The 22,011-nt window shown below is 34.8% G+C and overlaps 1 pseudogene; it reads left to right on the top strand.

The window, feature by feature from the left end:
- The first annotated feature begins 2,556 nt into the window (after nt 1–2,556).
- On the top strand, nt 2,557–2,765 carry LOC145249806 (U2 spliceosomal RNA; annotated as a pseudogene).
- Nucleotides 2,766–22,011: the final 19,246 nt, after the last annotated feature.

Raw genomic sequence — 22,011 nt, 5'->3', positions numbered from 1 at the left:
CCCTTCTATTATAGACGGGCACTAATTCATTACACATACGCAAATTTACTTACCAGGGCGCACAGTTCGTAACTATTTCTTACTAAGACAACGCCCCCTTTTTTATACACTGCGTATTTAGGTTGAATATATTTACAAGATTCGATTTTCTTTGCTCTGTCAAGCTAACATAGCACTCTCTTTGGTTTGTTGAGCTGAAGTCTAACCCGACATCTTTCTTGGTTTATTCAACGGAAATTTCAAAGACGATTTCCTTTCTTTGTTCAGTCAAGTTTAAATAACACGTATTGCATTTCAAAAAAGGTCTTGTCTTAGATTAGAAATTGATGTGCGAGACGAACGAGTATACAGATTATGCAACTTTTTTCTTTGTTCGTTCGGTTTACTCTTTCCTTTACTGCCTTTATCACTTCTTTCATAGCAGTCTGGCGTCGGATTTTTACATCGAGATGCGATTCGGACGAACGCTAAACAACAAATGACTTTAATTGCTACCACTTTTCTCTATCCACTTCATTTGGATTTGTTTTCTTCATAACTCCTAAAGCAAGATAGTTTTCACAGGAACGTTTGAATTCAAAATATGTTCCAACCAATAAAAATCGTTTCAGACTCAAAAATTAACAAATCTGTGTTAAATTAAACAACCGTGGCTTCACGAACTGAAATTAGAGCTCTTCCTATCTTGGAAGATTGAAATGCCCTACGTCGAAATTCGTTTAAGCCTGGTGATATATCCAGTGAACTCAGTCGCACAGAAGGTAAATTCTAACACAGACAAACACACAGAACTTTAAAAGGAATGTTCTGGCGCTTTTGTTTATTTCTCTTTTAAGAACTTTAAAACTTCTAAAAAAAAAAAAAAAAAACATTGGTCTTTTTAAGTATATTTTACCTTTCTGTAAAATTATAAATATATTTTGTTCGTTAATTCATAGTTTTTCATAAATCCTGTTGTTGAATCAGCTCTTGCTAACTGGTGACCTATTCGTAACATTCATCTTTTCATTCATCAATTTAACAAATGTATATTAATTGTTACACATTTCAGTTTAAAAACGTGCATGCCATATAAGACCTGTTTAGGTGTAAGAAAAATATTTGGATTCTAAATCTGAATATCATTTCTTTAGATTAAGCATCGCTTTTATGTACTATAAATCATTTTATTATTATTGGTTAAAAATTAAAAACACAGAATTTTCAGTTTATACAATATTTGCCCTCTTAACTCTCTGGTGTTGAGTATCATCCTCCCTTTTTATATTCCAGCAGTAATTTACCAACACCCAGGTTCCATTTTCATTTAAAACATTCCCGCATCACTTCCATATCCTAATGGACTCCCTCATCATTTTATTCACACACATCAGGAAGATTATCCACAAAATTCTCGAAAGTGAAAATTTCGCATAAAACTGTACCGAATTCGACAAAGAGACGGCCAAAAATGAATTTTCCATGAATATAAAAATAGTCAAATATGTCTTGAACTTCTTTGAGTGTTGTACATTGTTGTTGCTGCTGTTCTTGGCACTTTTTAACGAATGTTACTATCTCCAAATTACAGAACGTGTAAGCAGTAAAATATTTCTTATTTCTGGTCTGTTATCGTGCAATTTTAAATCGAGTGTTAAAGTCAAGCTAAAGTTTAAAATTACATTTTTCTTAATTATTTAAGTTGACGTTTCAAATAACATATACAATTATCTGCTTAAAAATAAAATTGTCTTTGATATGTGTTGTTGGGAACCACCTTACAAATGGACTAATCCATCGTCCATATAAACTTTATGCATGACGGTCCCGGGCGGGGATCTAATTCCAGAGCGACTCTCGCATGCTCGGTAAAGTACCTACACTGTTCGTTTGTAACCTTTCCTTTGTAATCTTTCCGTTTTTCATGTAATACATGTTTAAACTGTTCTCCGTTGTTTTGTTCATTTTGTGGCTACTATATGTCAAGATAAAATTTGCAATTTAGTTTCTTTATTAAAAATAAAAAAAACAAAACAACATGGATTTCTTTTTCTTTAAACTAGATATTTATTTACCTTGAAGTTGTGAAAAAGCGTTTTTATCATTCTTTTATAACAGAGATATAAAAATCTGTGAATAGTAGTCCGTTGCGATGTTGAGTCGCATTGACCTTAAAGTCTCTTAAAATGCTAAGTGATAAGGTTAAGGAAGTATTATATTGGCACTTTTAAAAAAATACTGTTTCCTATTTGAATTATTATTTAATACAACTAAAACGATATGTGTTTATTACTTCAACATAACTGTTGAATTTTAGCCATAAACAGATTAATAAACTGGTATTTAGATTACTAAGCTCTTCTTGTCAAACGATTATTATTATTATTATTATTACTATTATTATTATTATCATCATCATCTATATATTAATATTATTATTATCTATATATTAATACGATAGCGTGTGTGTTGTTTTGTGTGTCACGCTTACATCTAGGTCGTTTAATTTTATGAAATTCCATTAAAACAAAGAGAAAAAATTGGTGTCGCTGTTGAGGCAAAGCTAATAAAATGATTTGTTCTTCTTGGCCTTTTGGCCAAGATCAAAGTGTAGTATCTGTTCTTCAGACGCTGCATTTCTATTTCTTCTCTCTCAGTGGAGGAGAAATCTTTTACGACTAAGACAATTTTTTGTTCCTTTTCTCCACGTTAAAAAGCGACCCTGGTGTCTACATCTGTCCCGTGGGGAGGCATTGTAAATAGGCACTATATTTAATGTAACAAAGTTTTAATATTAAAAAAAAGTTACTGGGAAATGTATTTTCTGATTTAATTACAAAATGCCCTGGAAATTCCCTTCTGATTAATTAAAACATTCCTTGAAAAATGTCCCTTCTGATTATTTTTTGTTTACTTGCCTCTCTATAAGAGCAGAGTTGGACATGAGGTCGGTTAAAAATTTGAGGGGAAACCAGCTCCCCAAAAGGGGCACTCTGGTCAGTAACAAAAATAAAAATTGTATCAGTAATGAAGGATTTCTCCTCCATTAACCAATACCAAAAAAGGGGGTGGGGATTTAAGTCACTGGAATGCTGAGACTGATACTACACTCAGAAATTCATGTTGAAGCAATGATTGCCTAATTCCTAGCCGTGTTAATGTTTTTATGTGTTAATTTCGAAAAGCTGCTGAAACAGTTTATGATTTAAACATTACTTAATTTCAAGTATATTGTAAACAATGGGGTGGGGGATATGAAGTCAGTCCAGAAAATGACTTAAACTGTTTACGAATTAAACATTACTTTATTAATTGTATATTTATAACAGTGGGGTGGGGGTATGAAGTCAGTCCCGGAAAGGACTGAAACAGTTTACTATTTAGACATTACATTATTTCATGTATATTTTTAGCAGTCGGTTGGTGATATAAAGTCAGTCCCAGAAATGGCTGAAACAGTTTACGATTTAAACATTACTTTATTTCATGTATATTTTTAATAGTGAGGTGGAGGACATGAAGTCAATCCCGGGTTTGAATGCGATATGCAAATATATATACTGGCAGAAAGCGTCGCCCAGTATTGAATGAGATAGGTGGAAAACATATAGCAGCAGAAGACCCAGTGTCGCCCGGGATCAAATGAGATAGGTGAAAGATATGTACTAGCAGAATATGTGGTGTCACCCGGGATTGGATAAGAGAGGTGGAACATATATACTATGAGAATACCCGGAATTGATTAATGTGTTTGTAATGAAATAATCAGCTCAGGCAATATATCAAAAATATTATTTTAGTAAGGGGGAGGCTGTAAGGTGTGTTAAACTTATGAAAAATTATTATGCAAATTAGTAACATATCCAAGAATTATGAAAATTGATGAAATGTGAGTTAATTGATTGGTGTGTTTGTAATGAAATAATCGGCCCAGGAAATATATCAAAGTTATTTTAGTAAAGGGGCGATGGTGTGGGTCAAAATGATGAAGAATGATTGCCGACATTAGTAACATATCCAAGAATTATGAAAAATGACCAAACGTGAGTTAATTGATTGGTGTGTTTGCAATGAAAGAATAAGCCCTGACAATATATCAAAGTTAATATGTTAGAAAGAGAGAACGATACGGATGGTTTTAATTACAAAAAAAGAAAAAACAGGAACATATCCAATAATTACGAAAAATGATGAAATGTGAGTTTATTGATTGGTGTGTTTATAATAAAATAATCAGTCCTACAATATATTAAAGTTATTATCTTAGTAAGAGAGGGCGATAAGGATGGTTTAAATTATGAAAATTATGGTCGAAATAAGTATCATATCCAAGAATTATGAAAAATTATAATATGTGATTTAATGCATTAGTGTGTTTGCAATTAAATAATCAGACCAGACAATATATCAAAGTTATTGTTTTAGTAAGGAGCCATGATGTCGGTTAAAATGATAAAATGATTGTCGAAATTAGTAACATATCCAAGAATTATGAAAAATAACCAAATGTGTGTTAATCGATTGGTGTGTTGTAATGAAAAAATCAGCCCAGACAATATATCAAAGTTATTATTTTAGTAAGGGTAAGGGTAGAAGCTATAAGATGTGTTTAACTCATAAAAAAATGATTGTCGAAATTAGTAACATATCCAAGAATTATGAAAAATGATGAAATGTGAGTTAATTGATTGGTGTGTTTGTAATGAAATAATCTGCCTAGACAATATATCAAAGTTATTATTTTAGTAAGGTGTGCAATATGGTAAATTTAAATGATGAAAAATTATTGTCGAATTAGTACCATATCTAAGAATTATGAAAAATGATGAAATGTTAAGTAAATGATAGTTCTGTTTTTTTTTAATGAAATAATCAATATCTCAAATTCTTTTTTATTTTAGGAAGGTGAGAGGCGATAATGTGGGTTAAAATTATGATAAATTATTGTCAAACATAGTAACATATTCAATAATTATGTGAATTGATGAAATGTGAGTTAATTGACCGGTGTGTTTGTAATGAAATAATCAGCCCAGGAAATATATCAAGGTTATTATTTTAGTAAGGGGCAGTACAGTTTTAATAAAAGGGCTAGAATAATATGATTGTGCCTTCCTTCATGCTGAACAGAACGCCCACAGAATGTCCAACTACAATATATTACATATGAAAACTGCCGCTGTGGAATTTCCACAGGTCCCACTGGTAATCCGGAAAACTAATCCATACACTGTTGCTTCGAAATGTTCAGGAAAAAAGGGGGATTGTCTGAGTGTTGTGTTCGCCATCTGCGTTAAATGCCTGCGACTACAGATATGGCACATCTAACTTCAGATCCGACATTTGGCATAATCGCTTGAACCATATGCATCGTCACAAAAGACTGTATTTTATGTTTTTTTTTCTGTGTACGAATTTCAAAAGTTGCTTTTATCAGTCGGCCCGCTAGATGGCGTTAGAAGCCGAATTTGTGGAAGTGTTTACGAGGTTGAACTGACGATGGGATTGATATGGGTTGACTGCTGCGACCCTGATTACGGAGGACGATAAAAAAATAATAAACAAAATTAATAGAAAATAAAAAACGGCCAGAAACAAATATTCTGACGATGGATGTGAAAAGGAAATCAAAAACCAAAATAAAAATGAAAATATTTGTAGGTGAGTGTATATTTTTATGTACATGTGTGCGTAGATATTTGCATACATCTAGAGTAAATGTATGTATGTGAATATGTATAAGTATGCGTATTTTTTTTCTTCAGTTTTATAGCATGTGTACTATTTTAACAGGCGAGAGATGTTCCCAAAGTAATGTCTCCTATTTTCTTATTACGCTCGAACGAACTAGAAGAGATTGTTTGTTTTTGTTTTACGGCATATCAACCTTTTTCAGGTTATTTAATGCCGAATCCAGTGATTTTGGAGAGCAATTTTCTAATAAAGTATATTTGTTTTTTAAGTCGGTTTCTATTTAATCATAGTTGGGACCCTAACAGGAACTACCACTCCAGGTAAGAGTGGACCCGGGAGCAATGGCAATTAAAGGGTGGCTACACACTCCCGAAAGCCCGCAAACTGAGGCCTCACCATCGGATATAGTTTAAGGTCATATCCAGGACCGCAGAAGAATTGCAACTAAGTAACTTCGGGCCTTGATAAGTGGTGACCACCATGTAAAAAAAAAAAAATGTTATGATAAATAAACTAATGCATTCATGAACTAAACGTTTCACCTCTCTGTTACAGATATTGACGATGTGGAACTCTAAAAAAGCAGCCCTTGTCATGAACGCGCGTTAGGCGCGGATATGAGTAATTGAATTCCTGGCAAAAATGCATAGAGAATAGTGGTGCTTATATAAAATAATAAATTATGGACAACAAAATGTCGCTCCTTTTAATAATACCGCTTCCGTCTTCGTAGTTCTTCAGCTTTTAAATTAAAAAAATAGGAGGCTTTATTTTTGGAATGACTTTCGTATAGCAAAACACATTCCAAACGCCCGTGCACAGGCATCGCTGGCAAAAATGCATTGAGAATGCTGGTGACTATGTAGGAAAACTATGTTTGGAGCAAAAAAGGTTATTCGTTTTAATGGTACCACTCCCGTCTTCGTAGCTTTTCAACTTTTTGAGTTAAAAATAGGAGGCTTTACTTTTGGAACTCAATTCATATGAAAAAAAAAAATGTTCACCCCCCAAACAAGGTATATTGCTACTAAAAAGTAACGATTTACTATTCTAGGAAGCCTATTTAAAAGGGGCCAAGCTGAACAGTTGTTGGACAGTTAGATGTTTGTTCACATTACCTTTAAATTTCTGCATATTGGTACGGACATTAAAAAAGGGAGCTGGAATGAATTTTAAAAGTGAGTTCTAGGAGGAAAAAGTTCGGCTGATTAATAACGAGTCACGTGTGTATACAACTGAACATTCATTGATCATGTCACGTGACAACGGCATATTATTGATTACATCGTTAAATTGATTTTAGATAATATATGCACAAAATTCTAAAGAACTTTAATGTTACAAAAGGGATGGAAAAACAAAACAGAAAGGAAACCTTAATTTATATGTATCTGTAACCGTAATATGAGTTGTGTTTATTATTATTATTATTATTATTATTATTATTATTATTATTATTATTATTATTTATTACTTTTTATTATTAAACGTTTATTATTAATCGTTTACTGTTACGGTTTCTGTTACGCTTACTGTGTGTTTATCAATGTTCTTACATATACCTGTGGGCGTGTGTGTGTTCTTACGTATAAACGTGTGTCCTTACGTGCAGTTCGCTGTTATATGTGTGTGTGGGTGCGTGTTTGCTATTCTTCTACAGTTTCTCTCTTGCCTTGGGATTTCCGAGACGTGTATGTGCAAACAATATAATGCGAACATACCTGATTGCCTTGACCAGCGGGTGACATCTTCTTGGTCGATGGACTTCCATCTTGCTGGGGAGTGGGGTGCTGCAGACAGATTCATCAATGAGCAAGAAGATGGAATTTGAAGCTTCAATGTTTTTTTATTCAAGGCAAGCCTAACATCTCGGACCCTGGTTGTGGGAGAGACCCGAAATCTCTCGTCTGCTCCCTCTGCTGACCAAAACCAACTCTCCCCATGTGGTCGTCAACCGGAAGCCTACGACCACAATTCCCGTGTCACCCCTGAATTTCGGGTACATTCTATCTAGATCGTTCAAGATGACTTGGGTTTGATGCCTGTCTAACCCAACCTTCTGACCCTGCTAAATCGCTAATGCGAAATCAAAATATGCTTACATAACTTTTTATTTCTAAAACTACCTATATAGCAATTAAGCTGGGATTCCCAATACTACATATCTATCAGTATCAAAATTGTCATCATAATAACATTTTTAAAAATGAAACTCGTCCGAGACAAGGTATGAAACCACTTGATGTAGAGAGCTAAAAATACTACTTCAAGATCAAAAAGATAAAGGGCTGGAATAATTCTCCCTTTGCTAGAAACATCGCTGTGAGGGTCAAATGACAAAATATAATTGGAAATCGCGTCATACAAAGTACAAAGCCACTTAACGTAAGAAGCTGAAAGAAATTAAAAAAATACTGCTTCAAGGTAAACCCCAGCCAATGGTAAGTGTTAGATGGTTAAATTCCAACCCAGTAAACAGCAGTTCTTCCTCCTTTGTAAGAAATATTGCTCATGGAATATGAGGACTAAAGAAAAAAATAAGGGAAGGAAGAGATTAGGTTGCCGAAAGTAATCCTGTGTTTATATGCTTTCGATTTCCTTACTTTAGGTAAGCAATATTATTAGTTATCACATTTCAAAATCTTGTTTATTCTTTGAACAATAAATGACTAACCGCAGTGACACGTGTTGAATTCGGTCTGCCATATTTTTTGTTTGCTTATTAAGTATCAACTCTTTACTGCCTATTCATTAGGATTTTCATAAAATTTTATACTTGCTTTGTGGCCTATGCAAGGCAGATGACCCAACTACTTACTTATGATCAACTATTGCGGAGACTCGATTGACACAACAGCTCGTCTTAATATATGCCATTGCTCTTTATCATAAAGTCAACAATTCTTATTTCCCAAGTTATCGGAAAAAGTGAAATTAACAAAACTCTCTCTACGTCATAAAATTAAGACAGTGTGGGTCAGAAATTGATCTCAGATTATAAACTTTCAATTATATGTTGTTAATGAACTTATGCAAGTGTCAGCGATGTTTTCATTTAGCTAATAACTAGCCATTTTTTCAAGTACCCTCATCAAACAATATGGTTTGAATTGGTGTACATCGTGAGTTTATTGTAGAAATGGTTTTTGAAGAATCGTGGATCTATAACTGCAGCACAGAGAGCTTCCCGAGTTCATTACAAGTTAGAATGACATGATGCTGTTCTAGATAGACAAACAATACAATTATAGGTTGCAAATATAAGAGTTACAGAATCCGCACTTAAAAGAAAGCCACCTAGAAGACCTCAAAGCGCTCGAACGCCAGACAGTATTCAAGCTGTAAGACTTTCTGTTACTTAGTCTCTTACACGTTCAGCTCATACTTACCCGGCCCGGTCCCTTCGGGGCCTGGGCAACAAGTGTCAAGCAAAGATCATATGTGAGGGCAGCCCCACATATAAGACCTTGGTCAATGTAGAGGCAACCCTTCATACCAATTGTGTCTATCCAGCTACCCTACTCCCCGGTGAGTTGGTCCCCGTTTCCCCTTCACTCCTCACATTAAAAATCGGTCTTGTGCCTAATTTTCTCGGTGGGGTAGCAAATAAATACCGGCACTTCAGGCCGGGATCTAAGTGTAGTATCTGTTCCGGCAGATACTGTGAGCAAAGACCATATATGGGGGCAACCCCACATATAAGACCTTGGTCAATGTAGGGACAACCCTTCATACCAATTGTCACTATCCAGCTCCCCTACTCTCCGGGGAGTTGGTCCCCATTTCCCCTTCACTCCTCATATTAAAAATCGCCCTTATGCCTAATTTGCTCAGTGGGGAAGCAAATCCAGCTTTTACACGTTCAGCTCGAAAACATGCTTTAGCATTAGAATTGTGTGATCAAACAGGTAGAAGAATTCTACACACTGATATGTAGTTCCATCCATACAAATTGCCCAGAAATTGCACGAGCGCCACTGGGAAGATCGCATGTTAAAATGTGGGAGATATTTCTGTCGCATTCTGTATTTTCTCTTTTCCAATTAAAATTGAAATAACCAGATCCCCTCACTTATTAGGTTCCACCATTCTTGTAATCAATTTAAAAGCAAAGTTTCTTCACTCAAAAGGCCGTTCAAGCTGATCTTAACTCGGTCCAACAACGCTGTTAAAATATCATTAAATTTATAGCAAGCCCCACTCTCCCCGGATGGTTTAATTCCACATGTACAGCTGTCATTGCGCAAAGGCAGCATGCGTACCGAAGATTTAACCGACATAAGTCCAGTTCAAACAGACAGGAGTATATAGAAGCCAGAAATAACTGTAAGAAAGAAATAACGGCAGCTAAGAGAGACTTTACTGAAACCACCAAAAAATGCATCGAAGCACAGAAATCTGGAACCCATGACTTCTGGAAAATCTACCACAGTGTAGTAAAACATGGGCAATCAACAACTCCCCCACTATCCAACAATCCTGAGGTTGTTTGCTCAGCAACCGAGAAGACTAACATGCTTGCGAGACTGTTTGCCTCCAACTCCACACTGGACCCTGCTAATCACCCTTTCTCTGACTTTCCTTTGCGGACAGACGCCACACTAGACGATCTGAAAATCACCCCTTCTCAGGTGCATGCTATCCTAAAAAATCTTGACACTGCAAAAGCATGTGGACCTGATCTCATCCCGGCTGTGCTATTAAAAAAGTGCTCCGTCGAAGTAGCTCCAGTTCTCTCCAAACTTTACAACAAATCCCTTAATGAATCTTGCTTTCCTGCCTTCCGAAAAACTGCTTCTGTGGTACCAGTTTTCAAGAATTCTGGCGAAAGAACTGACCCAGCAAATTACCGCTCCATTAGCCTCCTCCGACTTTGTTGCCAAAATATTTGAGTCCATAATTAAACAAGCTCTAGTCCATCACCTTACATATGCTAAACTTCTGATCGACCAGCAATATGGATTTAGGCAAGCCCGTCCCACAGCAGACATGCTAACTGTAATCTCCGAGCGTATATACCATTCACTTAACAAAGCAGGGAGGGTAGAGGGGTATATCTAGATATGTCTAAAGCTTTTGACAGGGTATGACATGAAGGTCTTCTCAGGAAAATCAGATCATACGGTATCGCTGGAAGAATACTTAACATAATTAAATCCTTCTTAGATAAGAGAAAAATTCAGGTTGTCCTCGATGGTCGTACATCTAAACAATATGATATAAATGCGGGAGTGCCTCAGGGGTCTATTCTTGGACCTCTATTATTCTTTAATATTCATAAATGACCTCTTTGACAAAATTATCTGTGAGATGTGTATATATGCTGATGACACCACGCTCTATAACAGACACAACAGGAAAACAAATGAACACATATCTAAAGAAATGGCAGAAACACTAGAGGACGACCGCCAATCCATAGTGGAATGGGGACAAAAATAGATAACCACATTCAATGCTGCCAAGACTAAGCTTGTTTCCTTCAATAACTACAAGAAACCTTCTCTATCACCAATAGAAAAGGCCAAAGACTCTTTATCTGAAAGTACATTTTTTAAACTACTCGACCTAACGTTCACAGGAAACGTGAGTTGGAACAATTACATTGAGAGCATTGACAGGACTGCTGCGAAAAAGGTAGGTTCTCTCTACCGTGCTAGAAAGCCACTAGCCACGGAAAGTATCCTTTACCTCTATAAGGCCACCATTCGACCATGTATGGAGTATTGTTGCCATATTTGGGCTGGTGCATTTGCTACTAGTCTCTCACTCCTAGACAAGGTTCAAAAGAGAGTCGCCAACCTGATAGAACCTGAACTGTCATCCAAGCTTCAGCCTCTGTCCCATCGACGAAATGTAGCATTACTCTGCCTGTTCTTGTTCCGACGAACTGCAAGCACTTGTACCCCCTCGATGTAAATACCCCCGACAAACCCGACAAGCAGCAAAATCCCACCCCTTCACAGTTGAGATCCCTAGATGTAAGAGAGCTTTCTACTCCAGTAGTTTCTTCTCCAGAACCGCTAGACTTTGGAATTCCCTTCCGGGTTCCTGCTTCCCCAACTGTACTGACATGCAGAAGTTCAAGTATAACGTGAACCGATGTCTTGCTGCCCAACTCCCCACATAATACCCCTATGTCCCTAATAGTAGCCCCCTACATCAAAGTGGCAATTTGCCTTGTTTGGGGTGAAAATGTAATACCCTACCCCCCAAAAAAAAACAAACTCTCGATCAGTTTTATTCTCTCATTTTATCCTTTGTTATCGAACTAAAAATCGATGCACACCATTAACTCTTATTCTTGAGTATCTCTAAGACTTGATAAGTGGCGATTAATAATAAGAAATCAAAGACAATGGCTCAGAATTTTCTAGCGTTGCCCGGTCGTAAGATACGCTTAAATATGATACTTTAATTTATGCAGATGACTTATTTGTTATTATAGAGATAATTTTCTATCGATTATTATATTGAAACTAAGATCAAAACTAAAAGATATATATGATTTGTGTGCCATCAGCAAGAATCGAAACTAAAATATACAACTCTCCACTGTCATTCTTCGCCCATACGCATATCTGTATCTGTATATCTATCCACCCCCCACATATATATATATATATATATATATACTAGACTACCCATGACCCGTTGGGTCAGTATGTTATATTAGCTATGGAATTCATGCATGAGCGTGACACTTGTGACGTAAAGAAAGTAGTTTTTTTTGTCATAACAGAAACATTTCTATGAAAGTATATTAAAATGAAAAATCACGGACGGATCACTCAAACATGAAAAAAAAAAATCTTCCCTATTTGCAAAGTTACCTATTTTTAGAATAATCGCTACAAAAGTCGAAAATTAAACATGATTTTCCTACGAATCCAACGCCGACGAAAGTCATTTAGCAGAAAAAATGCACATGAACCTACCGATGAGAAATATAAGAATGAAAAACCCATATTGGAATCCTTCAATCAAGTTATAGAAACTTAAAATAAAAAAATAAAAACTTAATAAAACCTGAAGCAAAAAATATAAAACCTAAATAAATAAAAATAACATAAAACTAATATTGAAACAGATTGGTATTTTTGTCAACAAATTCACCGTTATCACACAACTATTTTGTACCTAGAAATGTAAACAAAAAATAAAAAAAGAAGGAAGGAAGGAAGGAAGGAAAAGGGATGGATAGAGAGTAGTAGTAGTAGTCTTGGCTTTACTACAATTGTTCTTATGTTTGTCAACGGGGTTAAAATTGTTTAGTTGTCAGAAAATAGCGACGGTATAGTTGTAATAAAAAATAGTTGCAAAACACCCACACTCTTCCCATGTTAAATAATAATTTCGAAATAATAGCGTTAATATTTCAGTGCGCATGTCAAAATCTGTAATATAAGCGATTTGCGTTTATTTGTTTACGTTGTTATGGGCTAATGTTTATGTGCGCATAATGATGTCGTAAACCGGAAAGTGGGTTACATCACTCGTTACAAGGTCATTTGAGTTTCATAATTATATAGATATACATAAACTCACCTGTCATCGAAGACAAGATGCAAGCAAGCAAGGTCCACAGAGGTTTATAATCATAGATAAACGACTAATATATTCATAAGGTTTGACACACGGTCAGATATGGGTTAAATGACACAAGGTCAGACATAGCTTAGATGAAAGTATTTCTTTGGAATGAACTGGATTCCAACCAGGTTTTCAATTCGTATCGCTTAACGCGTAGCCACCGTCACGCCTACACCTCTAGAATAAATACCGTTTCTAGTTTTTTTTTAATTAAAAAAATAAATATCATTTTATGGGATAGGCTGTGAATAATTGCTCTTCCCCACCCAGGAAAAAAGGGCGATAGCGGAAACTTCTTTTAACCCTTAATTTAAGTCGAGAAATGTTCGAAAGGAAAACCTGCCCAACTGTCATGGGAATTTTTTTTTTTAGGAGAAAGTGGAATTTGGGAGTGTATGTCCATCTGTGTTGAATAAGGTTTTTATAACTTGCTTTGCTTTGAACAAAACAGAATGAAAATTGAAATTATAATAACTCTACGGTTTTATTTGAAAGAAAGGAAAACTGCACCGAGAATGAAATGATGTGCAGTGATGTATGTAGAGAGATAAAAGTTCCTTCCCACGGTTATAGTCACATATGTCTCGCCACACAGATGAGTCATGATACAATGAAACAACTGTCTGTGGATGGTTACATTTTGTCTAGTTTTATATATATATATATATATATATATATATATATATATATATATATATAACTACTTAATTTACTCATAAAATTAATATACGAAAGTATAGATTTATGCGTAAACTTTAAGTATTTACTTCAAAAGTGCTCAATACGTAGGTAGAGCTAGTTAGTAATTCATAAAATATATATGGCGATTAAGCTACACTGAATATTCCGCGTTTCATCCACTCTAGGACTCTTCAGGCTTAGGCGCATAATATATATATATATATATATATATATATATATATATATATATATATATATATATATATATAGTAATTTAAAAAATATATATGGCGATTAAGCTACACTGAATATTCCGCGTTTCATCCACTCTAGGACTCTTCAGGCTGAGGCGCATAAGCCTGAAGTGTCCTAGAGTGGATGAAACGCGGAGTATTCAGTGTAGCTTAATCGCCATATATATTTTTTAAATTACTATATATATATATATATATATATATATATATATATATATATATATATATAGTCATCCACATACAGTACTGTTTCGATGTTTTTCACAAACATACATACATACATACATTCATACATATATATATATCATATCTTATATAAATGTAACTTTGTGTGCGTGTGTGAGTTCCTTCCTTATGGGCTCCGAAACAACTTAGCCTATCTTTTGCAAATTTCGCACAAAGTTAATTTATATGTCTGGCAGTTTTCTTAGATGTTTCGTACAGAAATTCATTTGATAAGTATCGTAAATCGAAATAAAAAACTGATCTTAAAAATAATCTTTTTTCTCTTATAGATAAAAAAGAAGAATTTTTACTATGGAATATTTTACGTTACACCGGCCAAGGTAAATAATAAAATCTCAGCAAAGAAATTCTTTAAAAAAAATGTATTATTTTTTCTTATTAATGAGTTAAATTTACAATAAAAAAGAGGAATCATTTAAAATCGCCGCAAATCATTTCTTCGTATGCATAAGTTCAAACTAAACATTAATCAGAACTGACTTTTCCAGGGCATTCAAACTTAACATATACAAGATAATATCCCTAAATAGTTTTACAACACAATTGATAAGAACTTGCTCCCAGAAAATAGTTTAAGTAAAATAATTAAAAGAGACGTCGCGAGCCTGTATCTGGCATAATAATTACCTCTTGTCATAAGGAGAAGTCGATGCCAAAATTGGGAGCAATTGTGCCCCCAAGTTATCTGTTGGAGAGATAATACTAATTAAGACTCCCAAAAAAACAGACAATTTTGGAATCTTGGTAAAATAATTAAATTAATTACTGGAACCGACAATAATGTTCGTTCCACGGTTGTTCTTAAGGATGAGTGCGAACAGGTCCATTCCTTAAAAAATCTTGTGCCCTTGGAAATTAAGGATAATGATGATATTGCATCAACTGAGTTTATAGAAGAAGGATGTCCTTTTTTTCTGTCCAAACTGTTTTGTTCCTAATGATGGAACATCGCCAATGGTGTGCTGCGATTTCTGTGACAGCTGGTACCATTTTTTTTTTTTTTTTTTTTTTTTTTTTTTTTACAAAGGCATCACCACATTATCAAGGCCCAGAGGCCACTCAAGGATAAGGGTTAAAGAGTGTACAGTAGAAGTTGGTCAATATAGTAATCATTAGTAATGAAAATTTGGTAAATTTAATAACTTATATGGAACGGCTCATCAAGAACTTATTTACTTTAGACTTGAACAAAACCATATTGTAGTCAGCCGGAAAGCAGGAAAACGGAAGACAATTCCACAGGCGTGCAGTTCTAAGAAAGAAGCTTTGTTCATGGAATCTACGTTTAGGTTTAGGCACAGATAAAGAGTGGGGGAAATTATTGATAGTGTTTACAGCTAGACGAGTGTTTCTTGTGAAAGTTTGGCGAGGGGGGGACCATAGATTGGAGCTCAGTTGAACACTTTCCATGAAAATAACGATACATCAGAGACAAACTCGCAACATCTCTTCTGTGAGATAGAGGTTGCAAGGAGGAGAAAAGGACATCTCCTACGAGGCTACGTGGGAGTTAATCAGCAAGATTCCTTATTTTTATGACAAGTCATCGTCTGAGTTCCAATCTATAGCCCCCTCGCTAAACTTGCACGAGAAAAACTCGTCTATCTGAAACCACTATCAATAATTTTCCCCACTCTTTATCTCTGCCTAAACCTAAAGTAGATTCCACGAACAAAGTTTATTGCTTAGAACTGCACACCTGTGGAACTTTCTTCCATTTGTCTGCTTTCCGACTGACTATGATACGGTCGTGTTCAAGTCCAACGTAAACAAGTTCTTGATGAGCCGTTCTTCTTAAGTAATCCAATTTACCAAATTTCCACTAAAAATTACTACGACATTGTCTCATTGAACACCGTATGCTTATTAACCCTTCTCATCGAGTGGCCTCTGGGCCTTGATAAGAGATGACTTCTTTGTAAAAAAATAGAACACGAGAAAAGTGTCATTCTTAACCGCTGCCAATCTAGGCATATAATAGGATCAAATAATAAGAAAATAAGCAGGACATTGAGTAATAATAGGATTGAATCAGGTGAACTAAAATTTAAGAGAAAATGTAACTGCAGAATACCTAACGAATGTCCATTGGAAGGCAATGATAGTCATTTTACTTTTAATAATCGTTATCGGTAACAAAATAACACCCGAGTAATTTCAATAAGACAAGAATGAAAAAAAATCTAACATTAAGTAATTACAAGGTATAGAGACAAACAGATATAATGGATTAAAATAAATTTAATGAAAATATAAAGTAAACTAAGTCAGGCATTGAACTGAAATTGTTATAAAAATAAGTTTAAAATTAAACAAAGGTAATTAATAGACACCAAAGTCCAAATATTAAAATATGAATATCTGGAATTTCGATGAATTGATGAATAGCTAAAAATTGACAAAACAGTGTTATCTCCTTTAAAACGTAAATATTTTACGAATGATAATGAAGAGGAAAGATAAATCTAACGAATCCTAGCGTGGATGAAACCCGGAATATTCTGTGTAACTTAATTACCATATATATTTTATAACTCACTACCTAGCTCTACCTACGTATTGAGCACTGTTGAAATAAACACTTAAAGTTTACGCATAAATTTATATTTTTGTATATTAATTTATGTGATTAAATGAAGTAGTCTTATATATATATATATATATATATATATATATATATATATATATATATATAAATATTTGGATTTTACCATTCTTGGATTTTTTACCCTTCACCGGACTATCCATTCATATGAAATCTTTTTATCATTCTTTCTTTACCTCCTATTCCCCTTACCTCACCCTTTTTTATCCAAGTAAGATCTGTGACTTACTTGTGGTTTCATTAAATACTTTTACATGCAAAATCCGATCCCGCATTTTGATAATTCCCGCCCTCTAATGAGAAGTAGAGTATTTCTTCGAAACTCCGCGGATTAAGGACTATCCACTTATCTTGTGCTTCCTTTTTAAAATTAACTTTGTTTTTAACTCTTTTTCAAGATTTTTTTAACATGTTTTATTAATCATTTGTTCATATATATATATATATATATATATATATATATATATATATATAATTTTTTATTGCATTTTAATCCCAAACCAGATACAGTGCCACTTTGATATAGGGGGCTACTGTCGGGGACATAATTGCAAGGATAATATGTAGGGAGTTGAGCAGCAAGATGTCTGCTCACATTACACTTGAACTTCTGCATGCCAGTACAGTCGCGGAATCAAGAACCCGAAAGGTAACTTCAAAATCTAGCAGTTCTGAGAAGAAACTATTAAAGTATAAAGCTTTCTGACATCTAGGGATCTCTAGTGTGTAAAGGTGCGATTTGTAGGGAATATGTACGTCGAGGGTGTACACGGACTTGTAGTTCGTCGGAATATGTACTATTAAAATACTTGTAAAACAGGCAGAGGTACGAGCATTTCGTTAATGGGAGAGAGGCTGAAGCCTAGTTGGCAGTTTGAAACCTATTAGGTTGATAAATCTTTTTTGAACCTTGCCTAGGAGCGAGAGACTAGTAGCAGGTGCACCAACTCAAACTTGACAACAATATTCCATACATATGCGAATTGTGGTCTTGTAGAGGTAAGTAACTTTCTAGTTCGGTAGAGAAAGCCCACCGTCCTCAGCAGTAGCTGCGGCAATTCCCTCGAAGTATCTGTTCCAACTTATGTTCCCTGTGAATGTTAAGCGGAGGAGTTTGAACGAAGTACTTTCAGGTAATGTATCATTAGTCGTAGCTATCAGTGGTTGAGAAGATAATTATTAAAGGAAACCAGCTTAGTTTTGGCTGCATTGAATGTTACCATCTGATTTTGTTCCCATTCAACTACAAACTAGGGTTACCGCCATTGTCAGATATATGCTCATTCGTTTTCCTCTCGTTCCTGTTATAGAGCGTTGTGTCATCAGCAAATATACCCATCTCAGAGACAATTTTATCAGGAAGGTCATTTATGCATATTAGGAATAATAAAGGGACAAGGATCGGCCCCTAAAAGTACACCCGCATATTTATCATATTGTTTTGACGTACGCCCATCAAGAACAGCCTGGATTCTTCTCTTATTTAAGAAGGATTTAATTATGTTAAGTATTCGCCCAGTAATGCCATATGATCTGATTTTCCTGAAAAGACCATCGTGCCATACCCTTTCAAAAGCCTTAGATATATCTAAGACTACTGCCCACCCCTTCCTTTCTTTATTCAGTGCATGATATACATGTTCAGAGATTACAGTTAAGAAATCTGCTGTAGAACGGGCTTGCCTAAATCTATATTATTGGCCAGACAGAAGTTTAGCAACTGTGGACTAGAGCTTGTTAATTATTGGACTCAAACATTTAGGCGAAATATGGGGCGATAATTTAATTGGTCAGTTCTTGCGCCCAAATTCTTGTAAACTGGCATCACAGAAGCAGTTTGTTAGCAGTCAGGAAAGCAAGATTCATCAATGCATTTATTGAAGAGTTTGGAGAGAACTGAAGCAACCACAGCGGATCATTTTTTTAATATTACAGCCGGGATGAGATCAGGTCTACATACTTTTGAAGTGTCTAGGGGTTTCAGGAGATCATACACTTGAGAAAGGGGTATTTTCAGATCATCTAGTGTGGTTTCTGTCCGCAATGGAAAATCAAGAAGGAAGTGGTTTACTGGGTCTACATGTTAGCCTTCTCGCTTGCTGTGCAAGCAATCTCATGATTGTTGGATAGTGAGGGAATTGTTGATTGATGTTTATTTACCACACTGTTATAGATTTTCCAGAAATCATGGGTTCCTTATTTCTGTGCTTCAATGCGTTTTCCGTTAGTTTCGGTATATTATCTCTTAGCTGTCGCTATTTCTTTTTTACCATTACTCCTAGATTCTATACGCGTTTGTCGGTTTGCACTAGACTTATATAGGTTAAATCTGCGGTATGCATTCTGCCTTTGAGCAATGGCAGCTGCACAAGTAGAAGTAAACCATTGGGGAGAGTGAGGTTTGTTATAGAATTTCTGCGTGGGAACATGTGCTTCAATATATATATATATATATATATATATATATATATATATAATAAACACTTACGAAAAGGTTTCATCGGCGTATATTTACCATATTTGACGAATAATAAAATGTAACAGCATTTATTTAATTTATATATAAATTTTATCATTTTTTTCTTTCACTCAGTCAAAAGTCACTCCTGGTTAAAATTTCAGAAGATATTATGACGATTTTTTTTTCCTCATTTTCATTTAAAATGTTATTATTACACACTTTTGAGGTATTAACTGATCTTTTGGGAGTACTTAAAAAAATGCCCGAACAAAATTTATACATTTTATTGCACTAAAAGCTATATTGAACAAAGGATAATTGAACAAGGAAACTTAAACGAGAGTAATAACACAGAACAAGACATTTACTTTAATAAATGCTTAGGATTGAATCGGATTCCATTTTGATTTCTTTAAAAGATCAATCCTTTTAGACATTTTCTCAACCAAAGTGGAACACTGTGAAGAGGAGATTCTATTCTATTCGCTTTGCACAGCTTCTCACAGTTTGTCATTGTTCTCAAAAGTTCTTCCGGCCAATGCACAAGATATTATGGACCAAATATTATCGATTGGGTTTAAATCGGAACTTTGACCATGCCAAAATATCACATCAATTGAATTATAAGAAAACCATTTTCTTGGGACTTTAGCAGTGTGTGCTGGGGCATTATCATGTTGAAAAATAATGTTCTGGGATATTCCCAGCTTCTGGATACTTGGTAATAGTCCTGTTTCTAATATTCGAATGTATTCCTTCAAAACAGTTAATTTAAGCCTGTGGTCGTCCTTCAAAGTGGATGCTCTAGGGCGACCAGATCCAGATTTCCTTTTACCAAGCATTCGAAATTTTTCACATTTTCTTTTCTTAAAATATAAAAAAATCTGCTTGTAAATCATTTTCGACTGCAATTCTGTTTTTATATCCTCGCCAAGATGCAGTCTTACCATTTTAAGGATTAATTTTTCCACTTATTATTATATGCTATAATAATAATGGTCTGCACAATAAAAAATTTCAGTTAAAATTAACAAAAATTCATGGAAAAATATTGAAAAATCGATTTCTTCCTTCTTGCACTTTTGGCCCATTTTTTATTTTTTGCTCATGAGTGTATGCAAAGTGTTACAAAGTAAAGCCTCCTATTTTTTTAATTCAAAAAGTTGAAGAGTTACTGAGACTGTTTTCCTGTTTTCTTTTGGCCTTTTCAAGACTATGGTCAAAAGACATTTATTTTTACAATAATCGTACTTCGTTATTGCTAATTCCATATGTCAAATGGCTTCATGCGTTGTCTGGAGTGATTTGAATAAAGGTGGTATTCAGATCAGTTCCTTTTAGTATATTTATTATTGAAGAAAAAAATCATTCTAAAATTCTTCTGGAATCATGAAAACGCTGTTGAAGTGCAAAGACAGTTTAGAGGTATGTATGCACCTTTTTGGGACTCCCTGTATATGCGAATATATTAAATATTCTACTAACATTGGGCACAACTTAATTCTGTCTTAAAAGACTGATATTTCCGGAAACATTAAATAAAGAAAAGAATATACAATAGGGTACTTCCTGTGTTTTTAACTTAAAAAAGTTGAAGAGCTACAACAACGGGAGTTGTACTATTAAAATGAGTGACATTTTTTTTATCCAGAACTTTGTTATACGAACGTCGTTCCAAAAGTAAAGCCTCCTATTCTTTTTTACTAAAAACGTTGAAATGCTACGAAGACGGGAGTAGCACTTTTAAAATAAGCAATTTTTTGATTTCCAGAATTTATTTTTCTACATAGTCACCACGATTCTTAATGCACTTTTGCCAGGAATTACATGACGCGTCTCTGCTTCTGACGCACGTCCATGACATAGCTTGCTTAATTAGAGTAAAGCCATTGGAATGGGAATCCAGGGTAAAAAAATGGCGACTGTTTAAAAATTAAAAAGATCCAAAGGTCAATATGGGTTTAGAGTTAAGTACTTGTAAAATCCCCGTAAAGTCCTGAAAGTTAGATTTGGAGGAGAGTAGAATCAGTGAAAAAAAAAAAAAAAAAAAAAACAAAAAAACAAAAAAACAAACTTCCAAATAGGAGGATCGGCAGAATAATTCCAAGAGTAGGGAATGTCTCTTTCTTGTTGGGAAGGACCCGAATGTCCAGACAAAAACTAGAGCAGAAGAGAAATTACGTTAAATTTTTAAGAGAAATAGAGTAGAAGCTGAAAAAATATAGTATAACAGGACCAGAAAACTGTTATTCTATGTTCATAGCTGTTGTTTTACCACGTTTCGGCCAACTCATTCTCTGGCCTTCTTCAGGTGATTAGTCGCGACTAGATAGGAAGGCTGAGTCTCGTATCCCCAGTAATTACTACCTTCCAATAATTGCTGAGGCGACAGTTACAAGACTCAGCGTTCCTATCCCGTCGCAGTTAATCACCTGAAGAAGACCAGAGGATGAGTTGGGCGAAACGTGGTGAAACAGCAACTATCAAGATGAGAATAA

This window comes from Euprymna scolopes, chromosome 28 (assembly GCF_053919585.1).
Source record: "Euprymna scolopes isolate OS-2025 chromosome 28, ASM5391958v1, whole genome shotgun sequence".
Lineage (NCBI taxonomy): Eukaryota > Metazoa > Mollusca > Cephalopoda > Sepiida > Sepiolidae > Euprymna > Euprymna scolopes.
Note: the sequence above shows the minus strand (reverse complement) of the source record. Positions and strands in the feature narration are given on the sequence as shown.